This window comes from Myotis myotis, unplaced genomic scaffold (assembly GCF_014108235.1).
Source record: "Myotis myotis isolate mMyoMyo1 unplaced genomic scaffold, mMyoMyo1.p scaffold_m19_p_12, whole genome shotgun sequence".
NCBI classification, from domain to species: domain Eukaryota; kingdom Metazoa; phylum Chordata; class Mammalia; order Chiroptera; family Vespertilionidae; genus Myotis; species Myotis myotis.
Window position 1 is genome coordinate 56012729 of NW_023416316.1, and position 26327 is coordinate 56039055.

General features: G+C 42.6%; 1 long non-coding RNA gene across 1 annotated transcript; it reads left to right on the forward strand.

Annotated features, from left to right (window-relative positions):
- The first annotated feature begins 2319 nt into the window (after positions 1–2319).
- LOC118666804 lies at positions 2320–22835 on the forward strand. Its single transcript, XR_004971086.1, has 3 exons — positions 2320–2445; positions 8906–8968; positions 22107–22835. It is a non-coding gene; the product is annotated as an uncharacterized LOC118666804 (long non-coding RNA).
- The last annotated feature ends 3492 nt before the right edge of the window (positions 22836–26327 follow it).

Genomic DNA, 26327 nt, shown 5'->3' on the forward strand with positions numbered 1-26327 from the left:
AGGGAAGCTCTAATAAAGCTTCTTGGGTCTCAGATATCTTCAGCTCAAAATAAATATGCCAAAGAGGCATATTCTGAGGCCACATACTCTGATCCCCCTTCACTCCCATAACTAAAAATCTATTTAAGTACACTAAACCTCTAGAGAATGGCTTGCTACAATGTCATAGACATCTTTCCCATCATCCTTTTAAACAGAAGTTCCCTATATTCTTTCAATCATTTATGTTTGCTTACAAACCTTTGCTTTTTACCTTAATTTTCTTCTTTTTAACTGTCCAATGCAGCCGTGGCAAACTATGGCCCACGGGCCGGATCCGGCCCGTTTGAAATGAATAAAACTATTGAAAAAAAAGACCATACCCTTTTATGTAATGATGTTTACTTTGAATTTATATTAGTTCACACAAACACTCCATCCATGCTTTTGTTCCGGCCCTCCGGTCCAGTTTAAGAACCCATTGTGGCCCTCGAGTCAAAAAGTTTGCCCACCCCTGGTCCAATGTCTCACTTGCAGTTGATTTTACACAGAATTATGTATTGCTTAATTCAAGTAGCAATTACTCATGTCAATTAGGCATATTCACTCACCGCAGGAGTTAGAACAACTCTGAACAACCCATAGTGACCACACCTCCTTGATTTCCACAAGCCATATAGGAAACTTATTTGTTGAGAGATATACCTTGAGTTGGGAAACACCACACTATGTCAACACTACTTACTTTATTTACTTTCAAAACATCTTCATTCAACTGCATTCCTACTACATAACATTATGGGACAAAAATAGCTAAGAAGGATAAAATAACAAGCCTAGCCTAGGATGAATTTGCATATAGCAAATCAGTGTGTAAGCAAAGTTGAGTAGCAGCAACAGCTCCGGATTACAATGATTACTTGACCAGGGACCTTGTTCAGAAGAGGAAGTAACTATACAGCTGTCGTTAGTTATAATTAATTAGTAGCCAGTAGCTGTGCTTGGAGGGTGGCAAAGAAGAGAACAAGATTTGTAAGTCAAACATGTCAAAAGGCCTGCAAAATTTTTTTTAACCTTATAAAAAGAAAGTCAGGATAGTGGTTGCCTCTGTTGGGCCGGAGGGCTGCATAAGGAGCTTCAGATACCTTATTAATTTATATTTCTAGAGCTTCCCAGGCAGAAAGAGGAGGAAGAAGAGAGAGGAGTTTGTTATGAGGCTTTAAAGCAAAAGCCTAAATTGACCCCAAAGGAGATTCTGATTCCATTCCAGCGGTTCTCAACCTGTGGGTCGCGACCCCTTTGGCGGTCAAAGGACCCTTTCACAGGGGTCGCCTAAGACCATCCTGCATATCAGATATTTACATTACGATTCATAAGAGTAGCAACATTACAGTTATGAAGTAGCACTGAAATTAATTTTATGGTTGGGTCACAACATGAGGAACTGTATTTAAAGGTCCAGAAGGTTGAGAACCACTGCATTAGACTAGGTTGGAGCTGGAGCTTTTAAAAAACAAGGGCGAAAAAAAATAAATAAATAAAATAAAAAACAAGGGCGGCCCAGGTTGAAATAGCTCAGTTCGCTTACAGAACAGGAGAGCTGTTAACCCACAAACGAAAAAAAAAAAATCGGTTAATGGTGCCACCATTTAAAAGACATTTTAACCAACTGTCATTTTTGCAAAACCAAAAGCAATCAATATGTTTGTTTCTCCCACTATCATTTTTTTTTTAAATATATTTTATTGATTTTTTACAGAGAGGAAGGGAGAGAGATAGAGAGTTAGAAACATCGATGAGAGAGAAACATCGATCAGCTGCCTCCCGCACATCCCCCACTGGGGAAGTGCCCGCAACCCAGGTACATGCCCTTGACCGGAATCGAACCTGGGACCTTTCAGTCCGCAGGCCGACGCTCTATCCACTGAGCCAAACCGGTTATGGCTCTCCCACTATCATTTTAAATAAAGTGGCACATCAGCACATAAGCAACTCCCTAATTACTTTTCCATTTTATTTTATGTTTGTATATATATGTACCTATGTATTCAGCCAATCTGCTGTTGATAGACCTTTTTTTCTACTCTTTACATTCGCCAATAATGATGCAATAATAAACCTTATATAGCTATCTCTTCCTCCCCCGCCCCCAAGAATATCTGTAGCGTAAGTTTCTAGAAGTTGACATGCTGGTTCAGTCTTTATGTGGCTGTACATGTTAGTTATTTAGGGGAGTGTTACCAAATCCCGCCCACGTGCATTGTACTACTTTCCACGCCTACCAGCAGTGTATGAGAACACCATGTCCACACAGCTGCACCCACAGAATACATTATCAGACTCGGAGTTTTGCTAATCTTCCAGGTGTTCACATGCTTTGCTCATTCTCCTCTTGGATTACTAGTCTGTAGTCTCAATTTCCAGGAGCTCTTTATATTCTGGGAAGACCAGCCCACTATCTATAATGTGAGTTGCAGATGTTATTCCCAGGTTGTTTGTCCTTTTATTTTATGTACTTTCTTTTGTTTGTTGGTTTTTTTTGGTTTGGGTTTTATTTTCATACAAACTTTTTTTTTTTATGTATTCAATTTATCAGACTTTTCTTGCATGGCTTCTGGATTTCAAGTCAGAGTTCAAAAGGCCTAGCTCACTCAAAGGTTTTGAAGGAATTCCTTCTGTTTATTTCTAGAACTTTCAGGGTCTTATTTTTCACATTTAAATCTTTGATCCAGCCCTAGCCGGTTTGGTTCAGTGGATAGAGCGTCGGTCTGGGGACTGAAGAGTCCCAGGTTCAATTCCAGTCAGGGGCATGTACCTTGGTTGCAGGCACATCCCCAGTAGGGGGTGTGCAGGAGGCAGCTGATCAATGCTTCTCTCTCATCGATGTTTCTAACTCTCTATCCCACTCCCTTCCTCTCTGTAAAAAATCAATAAAATATATTTTTTTAAAAAATCTTTGATCCATTTGGAATTTATCCTGGGACAAGACGAGATGTACAGAGGTAACTTTGTATTTTCCAGACACCAGTATTAAGAAGTTTTATAATATGTTTTCATATCCAGTTTTGCACTATGGCCGGTGTGGCTCAGTTGGTTGAAGTATTGTCCTGTGTACCTAGGTTTGATTCCCGGTCAAGGCATATACCCAGGTTGCAGATTTGATCCCTGGTTGTTTAATCCCTAGTCAGGACATGTACAGGAGGCAACAGATAGATGTTTCTTTCTCACATTGATGTTTCTCTTTCTCTTTCTCCCTCTTCCTCTCTCTCTCCCTCCCTCTCTCTCTCTCTAATATAAATAAAAACATATCCTCTGATAAGGATTCAAAAACATTTAATATCCAGTTTTGCTATCTGCCTCTATCATTGTTCTAACTTCCAGGTTTTTCTAGCTATTTTTAAAAATATCTTTTTAATTGATTTCAGAGAAGGGAGAGAGAGAGAGAAACATCAATGACGAGAGAATCATTGATTGGCTGCCTCCTGCATGCCCCATACTGGGGATCAAGCCCACAACCTGGCAGGTGCCCTGGCCAGGAATCCAAACATGACCTTCTGGTTCATAGGTCGAGGATGCTCAACCACTGAGCTACGCTGGCCAAGTTTAGCTACGCTTTAACATATAATTTAGGATTGATTATCCAAAACTAAAACATTGCAACAAAATGCACTTATTGAAATTGTGGAGGAAGCTGAATTAAACTTGTGAACTACCTTAGGGAGAATTAAAATGTTTACTAGTATAATGCTGAGTCTTCCCACCCAAGAACATTATCTGTCCTGCTATTTGTTCAAGTTTTTGTTTTTATTTTTAAGAACTTGTTGAAGTTTTCTTCATGGGTTTTGCACATTTTTTTGTTTAGTTTACTCCGAAGTATTTTAATTTTATTGTTGTTGTCGTTTTGATGTAAATGGGGCTTTTCTTCCTTTTGTCTGATTCTGACTTGTAAATATATGTAAAGCCCCTAAGTCTACAATCACAACATCTGCAAATAGTAATTTTGTTTTCTCCTTTCCAATTGTTACACGCTTAAACTCTTTCTCTTGTCTAATTGCATGAGCTAAAATCTACAGCACCCTCTTAAATAAAAGCAATAACCATGGGCATCTTGCAGCTTGTTTCCGACTTCACTGGGAATGCTTTTAAGTTCTGCCATTAAGTATGATGTGGGCCTTTGAGCTGAGATTGGTCTATTTTACCAGGTTAAGGAGATGTCTATCTATATCTAAGTTAGTCAGTATTTTTATCAAGCATAGCTGTTGAATTTGATCAAATATATTTTCAGCACCTTGGAGGGAACTATATAATGTTTCTCCTCAAATCGATTAATATGATGAAATATATTAATATATTCCCAATATTGAAATTTCTAAAATAAATCCCAGCCCACATTTTATTTCCTTCTGTTTTCTGGACATGTCTTTCCTTTTCTCACCATCGCCTCCATCAGTTCTTATAGTTTTGACAAGTGCATATGGTCACGTAAGCACCATCAAGATAAAGGAAAATACCATCACCCTAACAAATGTCCTCATGCTCCTTGGTTGGCAATCCCATCCCTAACTCCAGGCCCTGGCACCACTAATGTCTTTTCTATCCATACATTTTTGCCTTTCCCAGAATTTTATTTTAAAAGGCTCATATGGACTTTTGATATTGGCTTTTTTCACTCAGCATGCTGCTTTTGAGACTGTATACTAATAGTATTATACTAATAGTAATTGTGTATACTAATAGTATTATGACTACTATTACTTTTTATTGCTGACTAATATTCCATTGCATGGATGAACCATGGTTTTGTCTCGATTCACCAAGTGAAGGGCATTTGGTTTTCATTCTTGGCAATTATGAATGAAGCTGATAGAAAATTCACAGATAGGTCTTAATGTGACCATACTTTTTTATTTCTCATAGGTAAAAACCTAACATTAGGATTGATGAATTGTATGATATATTACTCAGGGTTCTCCAGAAAACAGAACCAATAGGAAATTCTATCTATCCATCCTTCTATCTGAAGGGGCAGGGGTTGAATTGATGTTGCAGTCTTGAGTCCAAAATCGGCCGGCAGGCAAGAGATTCAGGAGGGTTTCTATGTTGCAATCTTGAGGCATAATTATATCTTCTTTGGGAAACCTCAACTTTTGCTCTTAAAGTCTTCAATTGATCAGATAAAGCCCACTCAAATTATGGAAGGTAACCAGCTTTACTCAAAGTCTACTGATTATAAATATTAATCACGTCTAAAAAAATATCTTCACAGCTATAGCTAGACTAGTATTTGACTGAACAACTGAGCATCATAACCTGGCCAAGTTGACACATAAAATTACACATCACACCCTCACTGGTTTGGCTCAGTGGATAGAGCGTTGGCCTGAGGACTGAAGGGTCCCAGGTTCGATTCCAGTCAAGGGCATGTACCTTGGTTGCAGGCACATCCCCAGTAGGAGGTGTGCAGGAGGCAGCTGATTGATGTTTCCCTCTCATCAATGTTTCTAACTCTATCCCTTCTCTTCCTCTCTGTAAAAACATCAATAAAGTATATATTTTTTAAAAATTACACATCACATATGAGAAATGTATGTTTAATTGCCAAACTACTTTCCAGTACACTTTTGTATTTCCACCAGCAGTGTATGAGTGTTCATAGGAGTGATTTTTTTTTTAAGCATTCATTAATCACATGCAAACCATTTGCCACAAGCACTGGGGATGTAAAGAAAGTCAGTAATACTACCTTCAGGAATGTGTCAACAAACAGAGAAAGTGTTCTCTACTTCCCAGTGTCAACCTTAAAAGGAAGCACGTGTATTCTGACACAGGTTTAGAAGGTTGAGTATACTGTTCAATGTTATATAGCTAATAACCTAACTTACTAGTATATCACACTCTTCAAAATGTGGCTGGAGTTTAAAAATTTAATCACTTTATATATGCCCTCAGCAGAGAACAATATCTTAATTAAAAGCATAAACCAGAAAACATAAATGATAATGGTGAATCACCAACCCCTCCCACCGTTACCATTGTTCTCACTATTCTCCCCACTCCAAGATACCAGTTTTTAATGAAGAATGAGGGGGTTGTGTAAGTCAGCTATGACTCAGCAGGGATGAGAGTGAGGAACAACTTCTTCCTATTCTTCTATAGAGGGTGCTTAGCTCAGTGCTCAGCCAGGCATCTCATCACCATGGTAACACTGTCCCTCCGTCCCAGTCTAGGGATCTCTGCCCGCCTCAGCTGATGGAAGGGCATTGCTGCTTTTGCATCAGAAATCAAATAATGCTTTCTACTTAAAACCTCAGTGACTAACTCACGCACAGCGGCTGGGGACACAGGGGTCACCGGCAGTGGCCTTGATGGAAATGATAATTAGCCCAATGTTTATAACATTCATCTTTAGCATCATTTCATCCTTTAGTTAGTAGCATGGGAAATCGATGACTCAGAACTCAGTCAGCTCATAAATGAGGAGGTCTAGTACCAAATGGAAGAATTTCCTTTTCTCTGAAGAGCTGGAGCTTCCTGTAGCGAGCCTGCCAGGTTTTTAGAACTGCTCCCAGCTGGCGCTCCTCAGGGCCTGCCCCCCCTCTGCCGCAGGGCTCGCAGTTTCCTTTCAGGCTTAATCTGGAGACACTGCTTGCCTAGAGAATGGGCCCAGCCCCCTCACGGCCCCTCCTCTCCTCTCCCACCCTGTCACTGGGAGTAGGCACTGCAGTGTCTGGAAAAGGGACCCGCTTATTCCTCATCCCAGCACTTGTTTTCACGGTCTATCCTTTCCTCTGTTCTCATCCTACTCCCTACTCCCACACTTCCTTTCTCATTTCTCTTGCTTTTTCCTTTGCTGCTCTTCTTCCTCACTTGAACCTTAGCACCCTCCTAAAGGCAGCCACACACACTTCATCCCACTGGAGGCCCTCGGGGCTATGGCGATGGAAAGCCACCACAGTCCATGCCATATAACACAGGCCCCAGAATCAACACTGGTGAACAGATATCCATTGTCAGTTGATGTACATTCTTCACAGACCTAAGCCATCGGCTACAGAGCTATATTAGTATGTGGTCATGAACGAGGTCACATTTACTTTAATACATTGTCTGGCTGGATCATGCATATGTCCCTTCTTCTTCTTCCCCCCAGCCCCAATATATTTTTAATGATTTCAGGGAGGAAGGAAGAGGGAGAGAGAGAGAGAAAAAAACATCAATGATGAAAGAGAATCATTGCTTGGCTTCCTCCTGCATGCTCCCACTGGGGACAGAGCCCACAACCTGGGCACGTGCCCTGATCTGGAATGGAACCGTGACCTCCTGTTCATAGGCTGACACTCAACCACTGAACCACCCCGGAAGGGCTTCCCCCTTCTTTACCAGCCACACCCCAAGTTTAATAAGTACAGCAAAGTGTCAAGTTGTAAAAAACTACGTTTCCCACCTCTTCACAAAGAGATGCACGTGGCTGTGGGTTGGGGCTTCAGGGAAAGCCCGTTAAAGAGGGCTGAGCAGCTGAGACCTACCCTTTTGCTTTTCCTCTTTGCTATGTGCTGGCTTGTGTTCCCTTCCAACATGTATATGTTAAAGTCCTAATCCCTAGAACGTGACTGTAGTTGGACACAGGGCCTTTAAAGCGGTAATGGTTATTAGGTTGGACCCAAATTCAATATGACTGGTGTCATTAGGACACAGACAAAGAGGGCCAACGAGAAAGACGCTGTGAGAACACAGGGAGAAGGCGGCCATCTACAAGCAGGGACAGAGGCCACAGAAGAATCTAACCCTGCCACCACCCTCGTCTCCCACTTCTAGCCTCCTGAACTATGATAAAATAAATGTCCGCTGTTTAACCACCTGTCCATGACACTTTGTCAGGGCGGCCCTCATAAACTAACACATCCTGATTCCACTTTCCCACCTCAAAATGGATGTGATAGGAGAAGCTGCCACAGCCTTCATGAAACTGAGAGAACCATTGTGCTCCTGGTGAAGGATGTGGAACAGAAAGTTTGAATAGACCCAGGATTCAGATGACTCTGAAGCCACCCGAGCCTACATCCTTTAAGCCTCTGTTGTTTCAGGTCTCTGTATTAGCAGCCAAACGCAGTTCCTAAGGAATATGCCTGCTTACTGATTTTGCACTTTTTTACTCAGAGAGGATCGCTAACCTTCTTGGCAAAATCCCCCGCTGCCTCCTTTCTGATTTTCTGGGACTTTGAGGAGTCCCAGGTTCTTCTCCTGCTGGCCCCAGGTTCTTCTCCTCTGTCTTTTGCCGTAGACAACCCCTGCCCATGGTGTCACTCGGAGGACCTTCCATTGCCACTGCTAAGGATGGCATCTTTGGGAAATCCCCAAAGCCAACCTCAAGTGTGCTCTCTCCCAAATCTAACCCCCTGTGCCAGCACCTGCCCTGGGGGCACACAACCCTGAAGTCGCTCCACAAATCAGCTCTTCCAGCTTCCAGCCTGACCCAGTGCAGGAAGCTGGGCAGGAGCACACACCACACCATCCTCTGGTCCTGTGCTCCTCTCCTCCATTACTTCAAAACTTCCCTCTCCGATTACAAAGTAAAATCACCTTTTATTCACTTTTTACTTCCCCAAAATGTCTGCAGTAAAAATTATCCCCAAAACCTCCTTAAATTCCAAATTCTACTTGGATATTCAGGAGAATGCCCACTGTGAAAAGATCGATGAAGCTGACCTTGGGCTAGTACTGCTAATTAATGTAGTAACTAGGGAAAAGGTTGTGTCTGTGAGAACCTGTGAGCGTGATGGGGCAAGCTTACAATTCACACTGTCCTCTCTTACTCAGAAGAGATCATATCAGAGCAAGGGTAGAAGGCATTAGAAGATTTCCCAGCCAGTTCACCTTTCTCCCTTTAATTCTGAACAATCATGTCACTGATCTAATTATTTTGCAGGAGGATTCTTTTCATCGAAAAAAAAAACACACCTCTTTTCCAGGCTGGAGGGAAGCATACACGGTAAGGTTTACAGAGGCTCTTTCATGCAGGCGGGAGTTTAAACTGTTACTTCTTTTCACACTTTCTGTAATTTCCAACGTTTCCAGAATGAGATAGCATGTGTACTATAAATAGAAAGGGATGCTGTTTTTCAAAAGAAGAAAGAGCCCTAGCCGGTTTGGCTCAGTGGATAGAGTGTCGGCCTGCAGACCCAAGAGCCCTAGGTTTGATTCTGGTCAAGAGCATGTACCTCTGTTGAGTTGTAGGCTCCTCCCCAGCCCAGGCCCTGATCAGGACACATGCAGGAGGCAACCAATCGATGTGTTTCTCTCACACCGATGTTTCTCTCTGTCTTTCCCTCTCTCTTCCACTCTCTCTAAAAATCAATGAAAAAAAAAAAAAATAAAACCTTGGGTGAGGATTAAAAAAAAACAAAAGAAGAAAGAAATCTGTTTTCCTTTCACATTTATCTTTATAGAAACCCAATTTAAACTATTAGACATTTCTATTACATCCTTCCTGGATGGAGAAAAGTGAATGTGCCAGCAGCTTGCACTTTTTTAAAAAATTGTGTTTTATTTCTTTACCATTCATTTTTTAAAGATATGTTTTTATTGGTTTTTGAGAGAGAGAAGAAGGAGTATGGGGAAAGAGATAGAAACATCAATGAGAGAGAAATATCCCTCGGCTGTCTCCGGCACAACCCCTACTGGGATCGAGCCCACAACCCCGGGCATAAGCCCTGACTGAGAATCAAACTCTGATGTCCTGGTTCATGGGTCGACCCTCAACCACTGAGCCACACAGGCCAGGCAGTTTGCAGTTTTTTAACACCACGGTATGATTATTAGGTTCTAACCTTAGTGCAGAAAAGCTTTTCTTCCATTTGGCGCCCTTATTAAGTTGGATTTTTTTTTTATTTTTAAGAGAATGAAAACATAATCTTAATTATCTAAGTTATACAGTTTAAAATTCTAAGGGCAGCAGAAACCATTGGCAATTACAATAGGAAAGCCAATCTAAAAAGTGCCTCTAGCACGGCATTTGGAGAAGCTGAGCAAGTAACAACATGAAGAATGTGCTTTTGTAGGACTGCCCAGGCAGTCATTTTTTATTACAAGAGACTTTTGGAAATCAACAGAAGAAATGTGCTGAAAGCCAGCTGCCCAACATTCTTAACAACTGGTGGGAAATAACATTTGACTTAATTTGGGATCATTTTAGAAAAATTGTCTGATCTCCTACCTTCATTTTCCTCCTCTGTAAAGTAGAAATGGTAATACCAACAACGGTGTCATGAGAATAAGTGAGATGTTCATGCATCTGTTCAATGAAGAGTAATTTAATTTTTTTATAAATATATTTTTATTGATTTCAGAGAGGAAGGGAGAGGGAGAGAGAGATAGAAATATCAATGATGAGAGAAAATCATTGATCGGCTGCTTCCTGCACGCCCCCCATTGGGGATCGAGCCCACACCTGGGCATGTGCCCTTGACCGGAATCAAACCCAGGACTCCGCAGTTCGAAGGCCAATTGAGCCAAACCAGCTAGGGCAATAGTAATTTAATTTTGCTGTGCCTAAAGAGTTTAACTATTTCCCTGCCCTTCTGTTTCTTTTTTTTTTTTTTTCTGCTACTGTCTGGTTTTAGAGGTGGAGCTAGTCAGGTCTTACTTGTAACCACTAAAAAGCCACAACCTTTGATATGAGGTCCAGGGGATAGAAACAATTTAGAGAGACATCAAAAGAGAGATAGCCATCTGTCCCTCTACTTGGAAGTCTGAAACTCAGAGGAAGTGTTGCACCCAGCAAGAACTAGTCCTAGACAGCATGGATGGACCTAGAGGGTATGACGCTAAGTGAAATAACAAATAACAAATGATTTCACTTATATGCGGAATCTGAAAAACAAAATAAATGAACAAACAAAGCAGAAGCAGACGCATAGATACAGAGAAGAAGCAGACTCGTTGCCAGGTGGGAGGGAGGTTGAAGGGCTGGGTGAAAAAGGTGAAGGAATTAAGAAGTACACATTGGCAGTTACAAAACGGTCGTGGGGATGTAAAGTGCAGCATAAGGAATATGGTCCATTATATTGTAATAACTATGTGTGGTGCCAGGTGGGTACTAGACTTAAGGGGAGATCACCTCGTAAGCTCTGTAAATCTCTAACCACCATGCTGACACTAATATAATATTGAATGTCAACTGTAATTGAAAATTAAAAGAAAACATTTCATACCAAAAAAAAAAAAAAAACACCCCAAAATAAAAAGTAGCCCTAGAGATCACGGATTCTCATCTGGTAGCCATAGGTGGCAGACACGGCCCCAAATGAGGATTCCCTAAGAAGTTGGAAATAAAGGGAAAACTCTTCCCTCTGGTAGCTGGATTATATAAGCAAAGAAAGAATCTTACCAGGGGGAGTGAAAGTGACAGTAAAGAGGCAGATGGCAGGATTCCCAGGCCAGTAAAAGATAACGCTACTTGAAGTGTTTTTGTTACACATCTAAAGAGAGAGCATGTCTCTCAGGTTGTGGCTGGGGTGGAAGTGAAGTATGAATGAGAGGCAGACTTGGTGCCCCTAGGAGGGGCCAGGGCAGTGAGCACCCTGGCCCATGGGCTAAGTTAGCCTGACAGCCAGATTCCTGCTATTTCTCAGACCTAGATGATGTAGCCTTTAAGGTCTGAACACCTCTGGATGCCCACACAACTGAATTTCAGAGCCTAAAAAGCTAAGTATCATGCCCTGAAAAAATAGCACAAAATAGTGCTGCTCCACGGAGTTGGGTTAGGGCAGTGGTCGGCAAACTCATTAGTCAACAGAGCCAAATATCAACAGTACAACGATTGAAATTTCTTTTGAGGGCCAAATTTTTTAAACTTAAACTATACAGGTAGGTACATTGTTATTAACTTAATTAGGGTACTCCTAAGCTGACCTTTGCTAAAAACATCCTCAATCTGAGGGGTCGACCTCAGCGAACGTACCCCCACTTCTTCTAAGGCCACTTCTTCAAAATAGACTCACCCAGGCCGAAAACCGACTTCTGCACATAGGCCACGAAGTTTCAATCGCACTGTACGTGTGCGCCCGCACGTGGTATTTTGTGGAAGAGCCACACTCAAGGTGCCAAAGAGCCACAGGTGGCTCAAGAGCTGTGGTTTGCCAACCACTGGGTTAGGGTGACAGCAGTCCTTCCCTACATAGTTCTTCTCTGACCCACTGCCCTCCTATAAATCCACCGCTGATTTCTGTGAGCAATCCAAGCATCTTCTCTTTCTACTGAGAGTACAGACCAACAGTTACACGAACGAAGCTGGGGTGATCTGTCATGTGGTGCCACCTAAGAACATAAACATACATCTGCAAGTCAGTGTGGCATTTGTAAAGATCATACTAGGGCAAAGAAATAGGAGGGAAACATCCTCTGGCCGTAAAATGATAAGAAAATGAACAGGTTCATTGCCATCCAGTGTGTCAAGATTGAGGATCTGGTAACAAGGCCAGAGCTGGGAAGGCAGGCAGCCGAATCCCAGCTGGGCTCGCCCACGTGACCTATGCTGTACAAGTCAATCTTGCTAGACCTATGGCTACCACACAGGCCACTGAAACTACGTGAGCGCTGTAGTGAACAGCAGGCCCGGTATATAAGGATAAAGCAAATTTACCTCCTACCCCCCTTTTAAATACACTTGTTGGGACTTGTTTTTCCTCCTCCCCTGGATAAAAACCGAAGCAGTTCCTATGGCTTGTCTACTTATTCTCAGGTTAATATTCAATACATCATCTCAGGTAATAGTTCAAACTTTGAAATTCATATTTGAGCTGGAGTCTCCTCCCGTTGCCCCAGCTCTGACTTACTGCCATCTGCATCAGCCTCTCTCGTTCTCCTACTTTGGGCTTTTACTATTCCGCCTCTAGCTCACTAATATTTCCAGGAAAATTATTACTTGCACTGTTATGATGAACTGGTTGGCACTTTTTGGAACTGCCAGATTACTTGCAGTTTTATCTTTCTCTAGTGAGTGTACTCGTGAGATCCTTGGAGACCCCTGACTAGAGAAGGTCCTAGCAAAAAATAGCCTTTGCCCAGATGGTTCAAAGAGACTGTGCCGAAGGGCTTGTTCATAGGGGTGTGCACAGGGTTAATGAGATATGGAAGGAATGCTGTCACACACAGATTTGAAACCATGAAAAGCCATTAGCACCCAGGTGTGAGGGGACAAGGGAAGGGAACAGTAGCACCAGATTGCAGTGAGGGCTGAGAGAAGCCGCCCAACCATAGTGTAGTCCCGGAAGGATGGAAATGCTGCCAAAGACACAATTCCAATGCAGGGAGGCAGTAGGAAGAAATACACCTAGAACATTCTCTTCTTACTCAGGGATTTCCTGCCAGTGCCTCACATTGGCCGAACCCAACTGCTGGCTAGCCAGCAAGGGAGCTCAAATAATAGCGATCTCAGGAGACAGCCTGCTAGGGAGAATAGCCGGTCTAGGGTGACAAACAGAAGAACCGGTACACCCATGTCGCTGGGGCTCTCTCACCTCCAGGTCCCCTGAGGAAGGCAAGTGCATCTCTGTTATGACGAGTTGCTTACTCTTTCCTAACCCTCTGGGAGTTAATTCTGCAATGTTATCACTTCCCTGCGTTGGAAAACATATATCCTATACTAGTATAGAGGACCACAGAAAATACACATCCTTGACATATAATATTTACTGTTTCATATACAACATATGATAGTTAACATCCTGCTACATATAATGCTTATTACATTACTGAGCTGCTTAGAGCGAGGCATTGTGTTAAGATTCCCTGCGTGCATTTTCTTTAAACCTCACAATAGCTCATTGAGCCAGACATTCTCTTTAACTAAAGAGAATGATTGGGGAAGACAGAGGCTGATCCAGAGCGGTCACGTGACCTAAGCCACAAGACTGTCTCTCTCTTCCAGGCTGCCTCCAGGAACAGCAAAAATGCGGCTCGATTTATCATTTATTTGTTTGTTTTCCACTCTGCCTCCTCCTGGAAGTTGGGATCGTCAGGAATTTAGCTTGGTTTTGCAAACAACTGAGCTTGGTTCTGATATCTGAGATTTCCGATGGGAACTGCTTTGCGTCAAGCTGGTTAAAGAAACCAAATCCCATGCGTCCTCCTTAATTGCTGGCTCTTGCTTTTATGTCATTGGATGTTTTATTGGGAGTCCTAAGGAACAACTGCCTTTCTCGTTCTCCCCAGAGGGAGAGCTCTTCATGTGTTAAGATAGAATGTAAAGGGTTTCCTTCTGGTAAATTCTGAAATGGTAATGTTCTGCTTTTGCCCAGAGATTGGTTTTCATCACAAACTGTCTTCTTTCCTGATCTTTAGAGGAGCTAAATCTGGGCCTCTGTGTTCAGCCCTAGGGGGACCCTCCAGGGCCAGCCCAGCACTGCACACAGCCCTGTTTCCACTTACAAGTTTGCTCTCTTGGGGTTATTCCAAGTGGGGAGTGAAGATGCCTGGCAACACTCTTCTGATGTCTTAACCAAGACATGCTCTGCAGGAGCAAGGCCAACTTACTTTGACTGAATAAGTAACAGGCTTTTTTTTTTTTTTTTTTTAAGTGTTAAGATAACTTTTTAAAAATTTATTTTTTGCCCTGGCCGGTTTGGCTCAGTGGATAGAGCATTGGCCTGCGGACTAAAGGGTCCTGGGTTCCATTCCAGTCAAGGGCACATTCCCAGGTTGCAGGCTCAACCCCCAGCGGGGGGTATGTGGAAGGCAGCCGATCAGTGATTCTCTCCCATCATTGATGTTTCTATCTCTCTCTTCCTCTCTGAAATCAATAGAAACATTTTTTTTAGTTTTATTTTTCAATTATAGTTGACATACAATTATAGCCCATGCTATCTGTTGTCCAATGCCTGAAAGCAGTTGTTTCATATATTTTATTCAGCTTTAGAAATGTTTGTAGTAGAAACACACACACACACACAATGTTCATAGTAGAAAGGAAAATATAGAACCAGTTACTCCTTCACGACCAAATGTAGAAATTCAGAGAACTCAGATCTTTTAAAAGAAGGAGCTCTTTTTACTGTTTCTTGCTTAATCTTATTTTATAGTAATTATTAACTATAAATCCTATTGGAAGAAAATATAAAGACATTGAGCTTATGCTATGCTTTGTAAGAAAGAAGTGCTCTGGCCATTCATTTTAAACAGGATGCGATCTCCCTCTAAAAGAAATAGCACTCATCTTGATCCAGGAAATGGGTAACATTGTTTTAACAGTCTTCCTCCTCCATGCCCCACATTAGTACATGTAGGGCTGGAGAGAGAGCCAGTTCTAGGCCCCCTAAATAAGACTAGAAACCCTCACTGACTCAACCACCCTGAAGCTGTCTTGAGGTCATGTGTTTTGGGGGAAGGGAGAATTAAGTAGCTGGATAAATAAAGAGCTCCAGCACTGAGGCCCATGTCTGCAGTGGAGCTCTCATAATAAACATAACACTAGGGAAAGAATTCCAAAACTTGAGTAACTATTAGTGAAAAGCCAGCTGATGGGGGGTGGGGGGGGGTGGGGCGGTCAACTGTAATAGTCAAAAGTCCTTCTCCTTTGTAAACAAAAATTGGATGTAATTTTGGAGTTTCCACGGGAGGGAGTAAGAAACCCAAAAAGAGAAAAAAGGCATTTTCACAACAGATAATAAGTAGATTCAGAATTTTGTTTTCTAATCCAAGGTGGTAAAGCAAAAAGAATCATTACACATCATGTAGTATGCTTCTTATCTAGGTATCTTTTTTTTAATCCTCACCCTAGGGGAGAGAGAGAGAGAGAGAGAGAGAGAGAGAGAGAGAGAGAGAGAGAGAGAATGAATAAAGATATTGACTGGTTGCTCTCATGTGCCCCAACCAGGGATCTAACTCAAAACCCAGGAATGTGCCCTAACCAGGAATCAATCGGTAACCCTTCAGCACACAGGACGAACTTAACCAACTGAGCCACTCCAGCCAGCATATTAGGTATCCTGGATTAGATTTTTCCTTGCCTGAAATATGTTTCTCAAGGCCATATCACATGCCATTACCCCTACAGATTTTTATCTAAACTTTCAAAGTTAAAAGGCAGCCTGAGTCCTGGCTGGTTTGGCTTAGTGGATAGAGCTTCAGCCTGGGGACTGAAGGGTCCCAGGTTCAATTCTGGTCAGGGCACATGTCCAGGTTGTGGGCTCGATCCCCAGTAGGGGGCATGCGGGAGGCAGCCGTGCAGGAGGCAGCTGTTCAATGATTCTCTTTCATCATTGATGTTTCTGTCTCTCACCCTTCTTCTCTGAAATCAATAAAAATGTATTTTAAAAATAAATAAATAACAGTCAACCTCTTCCTCCTCTCCTTCTGATTTCTCTTTGTACTTTATCTCTTCCTGTCTTGTGGCAGTTGTCACTTCCTACATTGTATTATGCTTATGGAATGTACATTTTATGTTTCTCACAGGGCCCTGGGCTTCTCAGGATCACTCCTGTGTATATGCTCAGAATGCTTTGCAAATAAGAGGAGCTCAAAAGATGTATTTCTAGAAACAAAAACAAAAGAAAACCCACCAAAGTCATAGAAAAAAGAGATCAGATGTGTGGTTACCAGGGGTGAGACTAGGGGAAGGGGAAATTAGAGGAAAGTGGTCAAAAGGAATAAACTTTAAGTTATAAGATGAAAATTGTATTCGTGAAACCTATTTCATTTTATTAGCCAATGTCAACCCAATAAATTCAATTTTAAAAAAGATAAATAAATACTGGGGATATAATGTGCATCTGATGAATGTAGTTAACACTGCTGTATGGTACATAGGAAAGTTGTTAAGAGAGTAGGTTCTAAGAGTTCTCATCACAAAGCAAAAATTATTTCTGTTTTCTTTTTTTCTATTGTTTCTATATGAGATGATGGATGTTAACTAAACACATGTGGTAATCATTTCATAATATATGTGAATCAAACCACCATGCTGCACACCTTAAACTTATACAGAGCTGTATGTCAGTGACTTATCAATAACATTGGGGGGAAATGCTGCATGAATGAATGAAAATAGTGGCTCCAGCCCCAAATGGGTGCAGTTTCTCATGGGACATCTCACTCAGATGAAGCTTGATTTTAAAATACCAAAACAATTTCAAATTTGCTATAGGACACACCAGCAACTTCTGCAGAAAAAAAAAAAATCAAGGACCAAGCTAGGTGATTCAGTTTAGGTCAAAAATGAAAGTGCAATATAATAACACTAGCCTATAAAGTCCATTTTATAGGGGAAACATTAGGCACAGAGAGATTAATTAATTAGGTTTCATATAGCCAGAAAGTGACTGAGCTCAAGATTTCAGACCTGTGCTCTTTTTAAAAATATATATATATTTTTATTGATTTCAGAGAGGAAGGAAGAGGGAGAGATAGAAACATCAATGATGAGAGAGAATCACCGATCTGTTTTCTCCTTTACTTCCCACACTGGAGATCAAGCCTGCAACCAAGGCATGTGCCCTGACCAGGAATCGAACCATGACCTCCTGGTTCATTGGTCGATGCTCAACCACTGGCTTTAGACCTGCACTCATTTTTTTTCTCTCTAGACCTGCACTCTTAACCACTATGTCCTAGTGCCTTCTTTGATGTGACTATCAATCTAATTTATAAAGCATAATGCCAAGCACATCGTGAGTTATTTGATACCACAAAAATGCTATGTGTTATTACTAACATAAGTCCATGCAATGTTTATATTTAGTAAGACAAACTCAGGAGGAAGATAAAGGAAGAGTAGAAAGCATAGCTCGCTACCAAGTTTTTGTGATCCCAGTGCCTAGACCCCCGCCTAACATGAGCAGCCACATAGGCTAGTGACTGGGTGAGAAGTGGGCTTTGGAATCAGGCAAATCTGAATTCAAGTCTTATTCTCACCACCTGCTCCTTGGGTTACTTTGTACAGTTATCAGTTTTCTCTGGAATTTAGTTTCATCATCTCTAAAATGGAGATTCATATAGCACCTAGTTCCTAGGGTTGTTTGGAAGATTTAAGCATACCAAGTATATTGCCTGGCATCTAGAAGCACTTGATAAGTGGTAGTTTCTTCATTCGGTGAATTAATTTACTATGTGGAATCCAGGCCTTTTCCTTATTTTTCATCCCCACCCACCTATCCTACACGTTTTTCCTGAGATTAAAAAATGATTTTCACTACTAACATTGGGGGAGGAAGTTTAAAAATAACATTTATGGACCAATGCTAAAAGTAGAGAAGGCAATGTATGTTACACCTGAGAAACTGTACAACGTTTCCTAGAGAATACCAGACCATGCAGATGTGGCACTCAATTCTGTTTCGTTGAATTACACCTCATGTGAAAAAATTAGCTAAGAAATTTTTTTATATGCCTATAAACACAGCATTTTTAAAAAAATTATTTATTTATTTATTTTAATATATTTTATTGATTTTTTTACAGAGAGGAAGGGAGAGGGATAGAGAGTCAGAAACATCGATGAGAGAGAAACATAGACCAGCTGCCTCCTGCACACCCCCTACTGGGGATGTGCCTGCAACCAAGGTAAATGCCCTTGACAGGAATCGAACCCGGGACCCTTCAGTCCGAAGGCTGATGCTCTATCCACTGAGCCAAACCGGTTCGGCAAATTTTTCACTTTTTTGCAGAGGCTAACATAATCAGGTAACCATGAGGCAGATATCTACAGACCAAAATAAAGTTCTCTAAAACAGAAGTGATCTCTCATACCTCAAAGGTGAGGAAATCGGAAACTTGGTATTTTTAGAACAATAAAAGAATATTACTGCCCTGGCTGGTTTGGCTCTGTGGATAGAACGTCAGCCTGAGGACTGAAGAGGCCCAGGTTAGATTCCGGCAAGGGCACATGCCTGGGTTGTGGGCTCGATCCCCAGTAGGGGATGTGCAGGAGGCAGCCAATCAATGATTCTCTCTCATCATTGATGTTTCTATCTCTCTCTCCCTCTCCCTTCCTCTCTGAAATCAATAAAAATAATATTTTTTTAAAAAGAATATTACTGTCAGCTAATTCACCCCACTCATTTCACAGATGAGGAAACTAAACTACCATCTAATTAATAACACAGCTGAGCCCAAAGTCGAGGTTTCTGGATGCCAGTGTATTCCATGGCCCATGACATCATGGCTATCATACAGTCACCATCAAGGCAGACTCCGGGAGATGAGATGAGACCCAAGAGAATCTAAACAATGCTGTGAAAAGGAAATATGAGCACTGGGGCCGGAGAGAATTTTGTTCAAGCTACTATACCTTCTGCTACGGTCTGCATGTCTGTGTCCCCTAAAATTCATATGTTGGAACCTAACTCTCAAGGTGATGATGGTATTAAGAGGTGGGACATTCAGGAGGTGATTAGATCATGAGAGCAGAGCTGTTATGAATGAACCTACTGCCCTTATAAGAGAGGCCTCACAGAGAAAGCTACCTTGTCCCTTCTGCCTTTTGAGGTTACAGTGCAAGGATAGCTGTCTTGAAAGTGGGCCCTTACCAGACACCGCATCTGCCAGCTCCATGATCTCGGACTTCCCAGCCTCTAGAACTGGAAGAAATAAGTGTTTATAAGCCACCAGTCTTCGGTATTTTGCCATAGGAGCCCAAATGGACTAAGATACCTTCATAGGCCCAAGTTAATCTATACCAATAACAGGGTAATATGCTAATTAGACCGGGAGACCTTCCGGACAAAGCCATGGTGTCAGGGCTGAGGCAGAGGTGGTTAGGGGCAAGCAGGCTGGCGGGGGGGTAGTTGGGGGCTAGCAGGCTGGCAGACAGAGTGGTTAGGGGCAATCAGGCAGGCAGGCAAGCAGTTAGGAGGCAGGGGTCCCAGATTGCGAGAGGGTTCAGGCAGGGCTGAGGGACACCCCCACTCCCCCATGCACAAATTTCGTGCACCGGGCCACTAGTTCATCTATAAAAAGACTGGTGGCTCAGTTGATTGGTATCCCATACACCAAAAGGTCATGGGTTCGATTCCCAGTCAGGGCACATACCTGGGTTGCGGGTTCAATCCTTAGTTGAGGTGAGTACAAGAAGCAACTAATCATTGTTTCTCTTTCACATCAATGTCTCTCTCTTTCTTTCTCTCTCTCTCTGCCTCTTCCTCTCTAAAATCAATAAACGTATCCTCGGGTGAGGATTTTAAAAAATGGCGGGGGGGGGGGTAATCCTTCCCTCAAAGGGCTATTTTGAAGATGTTTTAAAATGCACTAAAGCACATGGGATCTCTGTCACTATGTCTGAAACACAGCAGGCACAAAATGAAAGAGAGCATCCGCCCTTCTCTCGGTCACATCAACATGCAAGTTGGATTCAAGGCCAAATACCATCAACTAGAAAACATAATGAGCACCAATAGTTGAGAGACAATGAAATAAGCAAGCACTTTTGTTGGTACACTTTGCTGGGATTAAGGCAGCTGGGCCTGTCTCTCATTGTGTCAGCGGATGAGTGAGGAGAAATGTGTTCCAAGTTCTGCATCAAGGAATGGTGCATGCCAGGCCCAGCCTGGTTCCCAGCCTGCACACCCTTTCTACTGGCTCCCCGCTCATTCCCAAGGGCAGGCACAGTCCTCTTCCAGTTCTCAGAGCCAACCTTGACCTGGGGCCAGATGTGCTCAGATAACTCCAACTCCACATTTGGCTGCCAGTCTAATCCTGATCTATTGCCCAAGTCTTCATGGCTGGGCTTCTGCTTGCTCTCCTACCTGATTCCCTGCCCTACTGACCTGCTTTCTACTCTTCCCTGGCTTTCTTGTCATTCTGCCACACGCATCTGATAGGAAGCCCACTGCCTTGTCACCTTTGCCATGTTACAAAGGCTTCCTGGTACATCATGTTTTCTTTAAAGGCCATACCTACATTACACATCCTGTCCTTAGCTATGCTGATCTATCAGGTTCTTTCCTGGGAACTTTGAGAATTAAAACAGAGTCAGAAGGTGGTAAGAGCCAAGTCACCTCTGACACTGTTCAGATGAGAAGCCCACAGCTCTTCCTGTTTCTGAAGGACTGCCCTGTTGCCACCTTTCCTGAGACTCGGCTGTTCAGCTCTGTCTTCTATGTGAGCTTTCACAATAAATCTCATTTTTGCTAAGTGAAAGATCTGTTTCTGGTGCTTGCACCTATATGAACTTTATCCAGTAAAGAGGATTAACCAAAAAAAGTTATATATTTTTAAAATGTAAATAAGTTTTCAAATAATACATCGCAAGGAAACAGCAAAGTTAGATACAGGGCTCAAAAGACAACACTTTTTTTTTTAGCTGCTCTATGAGTCAGAAATTTGCTGGCAAAAGAAAATAAGGAGGGAGTGTTTTGCTTCACCTCCCTCTTATGTGGGCAGCAATATTGTAATAGCTAACCTGTTCAAACAATTTCAAAATATGAGAACAAGCGCCTTTGAAAACACAGATATGAGTGGAGATTTATGGCTGGCGCAGAAGCAAAGCATTGTTGGCAGGAAAACCTAACACACATATTTGGAAGCAGAATTTTTATTCCTTCTTATGTGGGTGTATTCATTCAATTTAAACAACATTTCTTCTGCCTTATTTTTTTAAAAGGATGTAAAAGCTTTTAATTTAAAACACTAGGGAAATAAAACAGCATAACCTTAAGCCATCTTACAATAAAAAAAAAAATCCACTGTGAATTTTAACTTTAGAAACCTCCTCTGTGGAAAATATAAGTAAGATAAGGCTAAAATGTCTTGACTGCCCCAGGCAATGGGCCGGTGACAGGATTTTATGTTTGTTTTCCATCCTTCCACACTTCAGTGTACTCCTCTTTAAAAGTAGAATAGTCCCCTCTTAGACATTCCACACCATCTGGTTATTATAAAATCCATTCTGACACTCAAATGAAAGAAGATAATCATAATTAGGTAAAATCAGTATCATTCAAATGTACCCTCTGATATTTGTCGTTACCTGAGAATTCAGTCCTCAATTTTATAGTTTCAAAACTTTTGTTTTCAATTCACCAAAGGATGACCAGATTTGGGGGGAATGGGTCATTCTACCAATACTGAGAAGAATCATGCTTTTTGTAGACAGCTGTTGTTTCTGTCTATCCATAACTGCCTCCCTTCCCTTACAGAACTGTCTTCTCCCGTCCACTTGCCAACTTCGATTTTGAGTCTGATGGAGCTGCCAATCACGGGATCTAATCATGTGGCCACAAGATGATCTTGATGTGGCCAAATATAGTAGCTCATTCCTCCAGCCCCATTCATTGGTTCAAAGGAATGAGACACTATGTGATGGGCATGTGTCCCAAGATGGATTAAACTTTCTCTTGGGTTGTTGCTATTTGGAGCTAGATGAGAAGGGGCGTGCCTTTCGGATAACAAACGCTGGGGAGACATGAAAATGAATCAGCCAGCAGTCATATAAAGTACATGGGCATATTATAAAACTTGGAAGGCTACTCAAAATATTTTAAAAGTTATTTTATTGTGTTGGCATTTTGAGTGATTTTTTGAAAATCACTATATTTAGTGCTATAATTTTTATTTTCAATTAAAACAAAACAAACTAACAGGCCAATTAAACTTTTGAGGTAATTAAGTATATAGGACAACTTATACAAAGTTTGCACAGAATAGCACAGATCGAAGTGGGAAAAACTTCACAGAACTGAGGAATATTAGTTTACTCTTAAATGATTTGGATGAGCAGAGAAATACAGTGACCACATTTTGTGCAGAAAAGGAGCCAGGGCCCTGGCTGGTTTTGCTCAATGGATAGAGCAGGGGTGGGCAAACTTTTTGACTCGAGGGCCACAATGGGTTCTTAAACTGGACCGGAGGGCCGGAACAAAAGCATGGATGGAGTGTTTGTGTGAACTAATATAAATTCAAAGTAAACATCATTACATAAAAGGGTGTGGTCTTTTTTTTCAATAGTTTTATTCATTTCAAACGGGCCGGATCCGGCCCGTGGGCCGTAGTTTGCCCATGGCTGGGATAGAGCATCGACCTGCGGACTAAAGGGTCTCAGGTTCAATTCTGGTCAAGGGAACATGCTGGGGTTGTGATCTTGATCCCCAGTGAGGGGCATGCAGGAGGCAGCCAATCAACGATTTTCTCTCATTTCAATCTCTCTCTCCTTCTCCCTTCCTTTCTGAAATCAATAAAAATATATAAAAAAAGAGAGAAACCAAGATGGCGGCATAGGTAAACACCGGAAATTGCTGCCTCGCACAACCACTTCAAAAATACAACTAAAAGACAAAACAGACATCATCCAGAACCACAGGAAGGCTGGCTGAGTGGAAATTCTACAACTAGAAGGAAAGAGAAAAGCACACTGAGACTCAGAGGAGCCGTGGAGGTGGAGTGCAGAGGTACGGAGGTGCACGCGGCAAGGGCTGGCCACCAAGGACACGGCTGTCTTTTTTAATCGGGAGGGAATCACAAGCCCCCAACTGCTCTGAACTCCAGTTCCGGGAAGTTTCTGGGGACCCGGACTCGTGCGGGGAGAGACTGGATGATCTGGCAGCGGGCAGAACTCAGAACTCGAGGGTGGCTTTCTCTTGGAGGTGCTTGTAGCAATTACCGGGACACTGAGACGCGTGGCCCCTTAGGGCAGGGCTGAGGATCAGCCATAGCTGCTTGCTCCGCCCTGTTGATCCCCTGAAACCCCTCCCCACCCAAGCTGGGCAGAGGCTTTTGCATATGAATGCCCTGGCCCTTCGCAATCTGAAAATTACCTAACAAACTGCAGCTGGGCCAGACAGACCCAGAACTTACAAGAGAAGGCCCAAGGCCCCACAGCAGCTTGCATTGCTTCACAGCTGGGCCTCATTTGGGCACCTCCAAACCCCAAACAAGGAAGGGGAATCTGCAGATCTCTTCGTAGCTCCTCCTGGGTAGCCTCAGGAAGAGACTAAATTAGCACCTCCTTAGATCCAAGAGCCAGTGTATCCAGTAGTCAGAGTGGGACCATCCAGATTACAACTCCTCAGATCCATAAGGGACACACTCAGAGGGCAGACTCAGTGAGCACCAAAGCCCCCCTGAAGCAAGTCTTGCCCCATAAGGGTGTCTTCAGCACAGAAGTTCTCCCACTGTAGACACAGCTGATTCTCACAGCCAATTGGCCTGGAGTTCAATTCCTCCCAGTGATACCTACAACAATCAAGGCTTAACTACAACAAGACTGTGCACAAAGCTCACAAAGGGGTGCACCAAGAGTGTCCACCTTAGGTAATTGGGGAGGCTGAGCCACTGGGCCCTATAGGACACCTAGCACACAAAGCCACTCTACCAACACAGGGAAGCATAAAAAATGCAGAGACAAAGAAACAGGGCACAAATGACTGAAATGGAGGAAAGCAAACTACTGGATATAGAGTTCAAAACGAGACTTTTAAGGTTTTTCAAGAACTTTCTAGAAACCACCAATAAATTTAGTAAGACCCTCAAAAAGTCTGCTGAGACTGCCGATAAATGTAGTGAGACCCTCAAGAAATCTAGTGAGACCCTCGAGGTTATGAAAAAGGACCAATTAGAAATTAAGCATACACTGACTGAAATAAAGGATATTATGCAGAGTTCCAACAGCAGACTAGAGGATCCCAAGAATCAAGTCAAAGATTTGAAATACGAAGAAGCAAAAAACACCCAACCAGAAAAGCAAAATGAAAAAAGAATCCGAAAATACGAAGATAGCGTAAGGAGCCTCTGGGACAGCTTCAAGCGTACCAACATCAGAATTATAGGGGTGCCAGAAGATGAGAGAGAGCAAGATATTGAAAACCTATTTGAAGAAATAATGACAGAAAACTTCCCCCACCTGGTGAAAGAAATAGACTTACAAGTCCAGGAAGCGCAGAGAATCCCAAACAAAAGGAATCCAAAGAGGACCACACCAAGACACATCATAATTAAAATGCCAAGAGCAAAGAAATCTGGAATAAGGAAAAACCAAGATGGCGGCATAGGTAAACACCGGAGTTAGCTGCCTCAAACAACCACTTCAAAAATACAACTAAAAATGCCGAAACCGGTTTGGCTCAGTGGATAGAGCGTCGGCCTGCGGACTCAAAGGTCCCAGGTTCGATTCCGGTCAAGGGCATGTACCTTGGCTGCGGGCACATCCCCAGTGGGGAGTGTGCAGGAGGCAGCTGGTCGATGTTTCTCTCTCATCGATGTTTCTAACTCTCTATCTCTCTCCTTTCCTCTCTGTAAAAACTCAATAAAATATATTTAAAAAAAAAAAATACAACTAAAAGATGGAACGGACATCGCCCAGAAACACAGGAAGACTGGCTGAGGGGAAATTCTTCAACTAGAAGGAAAGAGAATAGCATAGGAGACTCAGAGGAGGCGCAGTGCGGAAAATACAAAGGTGCGGAGGTACGCGCGGAGCAGGCTGGTAGCTGAGGGCACGGTTGTCGTTTTCAATCGGGAGGGAGTCTCAGACTCTGAGCTCCAGATCCGGGCGAGTCTCTAGGGACCCAGACTCAAACCGGAGAAGCGGGACTGTCTGGCATCGGTCGGAACGCGAGGGCAGCTTTCTCTCCGAGGTTTGCAGCAGTTGCTGGGACTCTGAGAGGCAGAGCCTCTGGGGACAGGACTGAGAGCAGCCATAAATGCTCCCTCCACCCGCTCTGTTGATCCCGTGCAACCCGTCCCACCCAAGCCCTGCACAGAGCCGTTTGCCAGATAGCCTCAGGCAAAGGCTAGATTAGCACCTCCCTAGAGGACAGAAGTTTTCCCACTGCAGACACAGCTGATTCTCACAGCCAGTTGGCCTGGAGGCCAAATCCCCCTAGTATTAAGTACAACAATCAAGGCTTAACTACAACAAGACTGCACACAAAGACCACTAGGGGGTGCACCAAGAAAGCATAAAAAAATGCGGAGACAAAGAAACAGGACAAAACTGTCAATGGAAGATATTCAGTTCAGAACCACACTTTTAAGGTCTCTCAAGAACTGTCTAGGAGCCGCCGATAAAGTTATTGAGATCTACAAGAAATCTAATGAGACCCTCGATGTTATGATAAAGAACCAACTAGAAATTAAGCATACACAGACTGAAATAACGAATATTATACAGACTCCCAACAGCAGACCAGAGGAGCGCAAGAATCAAGGCAAAGATTTGAAATGCGAAGAAGCAAAAAACACCCAACCAGAAAAGCAAAATGAAAAAAGAATCCGAAAATATGAAGATAGTGTAAGGAGCCTCTGGGACAGCTTCAAGCGTACCAACATCAGAATTATAGGGGTGCCAGAAGATGAGAGAGAGCAAGATATTGAAAACCTATTTGAAGAAATAATGACAGAAAACCTCCCCCACCTGGTGAAAG